At 41.1% G+C, this 6254-nt stretch overlaps 1 pseudogene; it reads right to left on the bottom strand.

Moving 5' to 3' along the window:
• Positions 1 to 266: 266 nt before the first annotated feature.
• Positions 267 to 1484, bottom strand: LOC134485742 (choline-phosphate cytidylyltransferase A-like; annotated as a pseudogene).
• Between the last annotated feature and the right edge of the window lie 4770 nt (positions 1485 to 6254).

Below are 6254 nucleotides of genomic sequence, written 5' to 3'. Positions count from 1 at the left end.
AGAAGGCAAGCACTAGTTTTCAGGAAGAAAGGCCAATGGGCATTCCATGTTTCCTCTTTCTGCCCACTCCTCCGGGGCAAAAAATTAGTTGTACTTACTATATTTGAAAGACTACTTTTTTTAAAAAAATTGATATGAATGACAATTTCCCTGTCAAGATTGCATGAGCATAAACAGTAAAGCAAAGTTCTGGGGTGGAAAGATGGATACAGAGCAGGCTTCTAAGGTGTGGGCAGCCTCTTTTGTGTAGCTGAGAATGTCTCAGGACAAGGGATGTTTTGGTTCCCCCATTCCCAGGTCCTCTTGCCCCATTTGTCTTTTCTTCGTAGATGTCCTTAGGTTTAGTGCTGGAATCACAAAATGGAATTTGACAGAGAGCTTCTGAGGGTGATAGGCACAGGGATGAAAAGTTAGTCCACTTCATCCTCGATGACGTCACAAGTCATAGACTTGCTGGGGAGAAAGATAGGGAAGTCTTGCCAGAGAAGGGCCACTGAATGGAGGCAGAGGGGGAGCGCTCATGTGTAGGGCTGCTGCTGGGTTTCTGCTTGGGACTGCTGGCCTGCAGCATCCCACATTTTCCCTCTTTCAGCATGTACTTCAGTGCTTCTTCCGGACCAAACATTTCCAGGAAACATCCAATGAACTCTCGGGACTTCTCCCACTTCTGCATGAGGTCTGTGCTCTCTCACCTTCTACACAAACTCTTTTGATTTTTCCTCCACATTTTCACTTTCTTCTTTACTTTATCAACTTGTTATTGCAAGTGATATTTCTTCTCGTTGATAAAGGTGACATTGTACTCCTTGACAGTGTAGCCCCTCTGTAGGTTCCGACTTACATACACACCATAGTCACGGACAATGCGGATGATGATGTCTGATCTGGAGATATCTTCTGTCCTCTGCGTGGGAGCAAACATGCCTGCTCCCTTGATGTGATTATACACATTATCACTCCCTACAGAAGAACAGCAGAAATCGGAAATCGTCGTGTGTAACGAAATCAACGTAACGCCAGGAACTCAGGCGTCAGAGTCCAGGGGGCATTCCTCACCACCTCATCCATATAGTCGTAATGTTGCACTGAGTTATAAAGCTCCTTTTAGTTCATCACAGTGAAGCCCTTGAAGCTGTGCGTTAGCTCATCACTCCCACATTTCGATACGTATTAGGGAAAAGGTTCTTTGCGTGCATCAGAGCCCGGGCATGACCAGAGTGAAATAAGTCAAATATCCTATCCACATAAACTCTCACAGGCTGCTCACAAGGAGTTCCTCTGCAGGCTTCTTCCACAATTACCCTGATATAGGGCTTACTAAAATCAACTTCAATTTCATCAAAAAAAGGAGCTGGCTGCGGTAAACCAACTGCACAGCGCTGCACTTTGGAAGGAATACCATCTTCCTCTGTTGCTCCATTAACGCCAAGTCTCTCTTTCCTCCTCTTCCTCGAATTGACTTTAGCTGAACTCTGTGCATCCATCTTCTTTTAACTCGACACCTCTAAGCTCAGGTCTCAGCGGATTCCTTCCCTGCGCCGCACCACCGACTAGCAAAGTCAAATATGTTCATGTCCTTTCTTAATACACTAGAAAGGAGAAATAAAGTACACAAGTCAAAGTCTACACTTTAGTACTTTTTCATGCAGATTTGTTCACATATGCGAGGGTACCTGGTTTGTCCAGTGGCTGTTCTTTAGAGAGATGAATCACTATAATATGTTTGCTAATCATTGACTGGAGTCCCAAAAAAGCTTTAGGAAATGTTATGCCCTATGTAACAGCAGAGTAAAATAAAATAAAACCACATTTTATAAAACATTATTTGTGGCTTTGTGTCAGTTGCATATCTATATTTCAAGGAACAAATAAATTTACTTCTATTTGAAGTTTATTGATATTTTTCTTTCTGTAACATGTAGTTATGATACCCATATTTCTACACTGTGGAACACTTACACACACACACACACACACACACACACAGAGAGAGAGAGAGAGAGAGAGAGAGAGAGAGAGAGAGAGAGAGAGAGAGAGAGAGAGAAAAACCTGATTCCAGACTGACCTTACTCGCCCTCTGCTGGCTGTTTAAAAAATTGCACCTATCTTTCACAGGATAGTCTTTTAACACCAGTTTCCTCTCTCTGTCTCTCGGTCTCTCTCTCTCGGTCTCTCTCTCTCTCTCTCTCTCTCTCTCTCTCTCTCTCTCTCTCTCTCTCTCTCTCTCTCAGTCCTGCTGGGCAGGAAGCCTTGTGATTGATAGGTTACTTTCTAACTAGAGTTTTAATTGTTAAGTATTTACACCACAATGACAGCATAGCATGCATTGTGTTTTATACAAAAATAGAAACCCAAGGATATGTTTTGGTAGAGGAGCAGTATGGTGAGGGTAGGAGGAGTGCCTTAGTGGAGCCCATGCTGAGGCAGATATTCTCCCTGAAGTACCACTCATATGACAGATTTGGTATGAAAAAGTGTTATTTAGGGCATGGGAAGTGTAGTTGGGAAGAGAGTAGAGTCACACACACACACACACACACACACATACAGAAAGGGAGGGAGGGAGGGAGAGAGAGTATGAGTAAGGGAGGGAGAGAGAGGGTGTGGGAGGCTAGGAACACATGGAGGGAGAGTGTAGAGGGAAAAGAAGAGAAAGGGAGGGAAGGGGCAGAGAACAAGAGAGTAAGAGAGCTATGAGGGGGTGAACAACCCCTTTTATAAGTAAGGCAAGTATACCTGGCTGTTGACAGGTAATTGTGGGGTGTAGGCTAAAAGGAATGCTAATATTCCTTCATTTTGGTTTAATTTTAAAAAAAAAAGCCTAGAAGGAAGTGATTGTGAAGCAGGAATGGGGTCATCATGATCTTTAGCTTTTTTGACTTGGGGCAATGTGTCTCTGGGAAACCTAATAAAATGAGTATGGGGATGTTGATCTAGTCTTTAGAAGAGTTGGCTATTTCCTTGCTGTTCAGGGTCTGTGGAACCATCTGTGGATAGGGATTGCAGCATCTGTGGGTTGCTTTTCTGGAGCTGTCCTGGATGCAGATTTTGAATAAATCATCGGATTTGGCAAGATGGTGAAACACACACACACACACACACACATTAGAGGTAGAGAATAAATTTAAATCCATTTGGGAGAAAAAATTTCTTTAGTTGCTACTTGGACATTCCATATTCCTGTGTTGAGAATTCTTGTTTAGCTCTGTACCCCATTTTTAACAGGATTGTTTGGTTTTCTGGAGTCTAACTTCTTGAGTTCTTTGTGTATATTGGATATTAGCCCTGTATTAGATATAGGAATGATAAAGATCTTTTCCTAATCTGTTGGTTGACGTTTTGACCTAATGACAGTGTCCTTTGTCTTTCAGTTGCTTTGCAATTTTATGAGGTCCCATTTGTCAAATGTTGATTTTAGAGCATAAGGCATTGGTGTTCTGTTCAAGAAATTTTGCCCTGGGCCTATGTGTTCAGGGATCTATCCACTCTCTCTTCTATTAGTTTGAGTGTATCTGGTTTTATGTGGCAGTCTTTGATCCACTTGGACTTGAGCTTTGTACAAGGAGATAAGAATGGGTGAATTTGCATTCTTCTACATGCTTACCTCCAGTTGAAATAGTTTAACTATTTGTTGAAAATGCTGTCTATTTTCCATTGGATGGTTTTAGCTCCTTTGTCAATGATCACGTGACCATAGGTGTGTGGATTCATTTCTGGGTCTTCAATTCTATTCCACTGATCTATCTCCCTGTCTCTGTACCAATACTATTTAGTTGTTTTTTATCACTATTGCTATGTAATACAGCTTGAGGTCAGGAATGATGATTCCCCCAGAGGTTCTTTTATTGTTGAGGATAGTTTCACTAGTCTGTTTTATTTTAATCCCAAATGAATTGGCAAATGCTCTTTTTAACTCTATGAAGAATTGAGTTGGGATTTTGATGGGGATTACATTGAATGTGTAGATTGCTTTTGTCCAGATGACCATTTTTACAATATTAATCCTACCAATCCATGCATATGGGAGGTCTTTCCATTTTTTGAGATCTTCTATTTCTTTCTTCAGAGACTTGAAGTTCTTGTCATAAAGATCCTTCACTTACTTGATTAGAGTCACAACTATGTGTGGATTGTGCATGGGACTCCAATGGAGGAGTTAGAAAAATGGATGGAGTCTATTTGGTCCATGAAAGTAAGATTTAAATGGGTTTCCTGGAACTTATAAGTTTATAAAAGAGATAAGCGGAGCCTATTTGGTCCATGATAGAAAGATTTGAATGGGTATCCTGGAGCTTATAAGTTTATAAAAGAGATAAGTTTGTTAATAGTATGAACAGTTTCAGCATGAACTGAAGAGACTGAAAGGGTTTGCAACACCATAGGAAGAACAACAATATCAACCAACAAGACAGTCCCCACCCCCACTGAGCTCATGGGGACTAAACCACCAACCAAGAAGTACACATGTAGGGACACATGGCTCCAGCTCAGAATACCCAAGAAATGATTCACAGACCATATGCAACTCAAGAAAGAGAAAGACCAAAATGTAGATGCTTCAGTCAATCTTAGGAGGGAGAACAAAATACTCACAGGAGGAAATACAGGGACAAAGAGTGGAGCAAGGACTGAAAAAAAAGGTCATCCAGAGACTGCCACAACTTGGGATCCATCCCATATGCAGCCACCAAACCCAATCATTATTGCTGATACCAAGAAGTGCTTGCTGACAGGACCCTGATAAGGATATGCCAGAGCCTTACTGATATAGATGTGAATGCTTGCAGCTAAACATTGGCTTGAGAATGGGGACCCCATTGGAGGAGTTAAAGAAAGGACTGAAGGGGTTGAAGGGGTTTGTAACCCCATAGGAAGAAGAACAATGTCAATCTACCAGAATTCCCTAGAGAATCCAGGGACTAAACCACCAATCAATGAATATACATGGAGGGACCCATGGCTCCAGTCACATTTATAGCAGAGGATGGCATTGTCTGGCATCAATAGGAGAAGTTCTTGGTCCTGTGAACACTCATTTCCTCAGTGTAGTGGAATATCAAGTTGTTGAAGTGGGAGTGGGTAGGTTGGAGTGGGAGCATCTTCATAGAAGCAACAGGAGATGGGAGACATGGGAAAAGGTATAAAATTTGAAATGTAAATACATAAATAATCCAATAAAAATAAATAAACTTTTTTTTTAGGTATACATTTGACACCCTTAGTTCTTGGTGGTTGGGTGAGGCGAGTCCCAATATTAGGAAACAGGAGAGGAATCTCACCATCTGGAATAGGTATCAGATAGAAACTTAGGTTACTGATTGGCATGTGTACTTATTTGGATGGAGCCTATTTGGTACAGGAGAGATAGATTTGAGCGGGTTTTCTGTCATCTTAACTGTTAACAAATCAACTAATGAGCTAATAAAGTGGTGTAGTACCTTAATGTAAGGAGCTAGAGGTCTATTTTCTAGCTGTCAAACTTCCTTTAGCAGTCAATGTAGTCAGATATTAGGAAGACTGAATTATAGTCTAGATGTCATTAATTAAAATGACTGAGGCCACTACCTAAACAGTTCCCAGGTCCCTGTAGTCTTCATTGCAACTTGGGCAGTATCAGTCTGGCTGTGAGGCCCAGAGGATAAGTAGTTTTTTCCTATGGAGTAGGAATGTGGGAAAAAATAACTCACCTTGATTTAGGCAACATAGACATTTAACTCTCTGGCTATCTTCTGTTTATCCACAGTTTAGGCCAAGCCCTGGAAGCAGGCAAGACAATCAACCAGTGTTTCTCATTGGTTATCAGATCACAATCCAGGTAGAATCTTGTTACTGTGCCCATATCTTTGCAGGAACCTTGGGTGGTAAACTGTCAGGATTTGAGAGTCTCTGTCTATCATAATAAGCTTAAACATTTACTATTATATTTAGCAGACTTCTGATAAGATTGAGAGCCACTATCTATTAAGCATATCTGAGTTAGACAACCTGTGTTTGTTTATTTGTCCTAGAATTTATCTATTAAAAAGGAGACTATATTGTAATTTAATGGCAGTAGCAAAAAACAAGGGTAAATGTATATTTAAGGCAGTGATCCTTAGCTTATGGCAATGATCTGAGTTAGGTAATCTGTGTTTGTTATGTCTTAGAACAGAACTGAAGAAGTATGGCAGAGACAAACAAAAGGTGAATCTAAGTGGTGCAGTATGAAGAACTCAGAGCAGCCCGGGGATGAGCATACAACTTGGGGACAGAGC

The sequence above is a fragment of the Rattus norvegicus genome, chromosome 2 (assembly GCF_021556685.1).
Source record: "Rattus norvegicus strain SHRSP/BbbUtx chromosome 2, alternate assembly SHRSP_T2T, whole genome shotgun sequence".
Classification (NCBI taxonomy): Eukaryota; Metazoa; Chordata; class Mammalia; order Rodentia; family Muridae; genus Rattus; species Rattus norvegicus.
The sequence above is the reverse complement of the archived record's forward strand: the minus strand, read 5'-3'. Positions and strand labels throughout refer to the sequence as shown.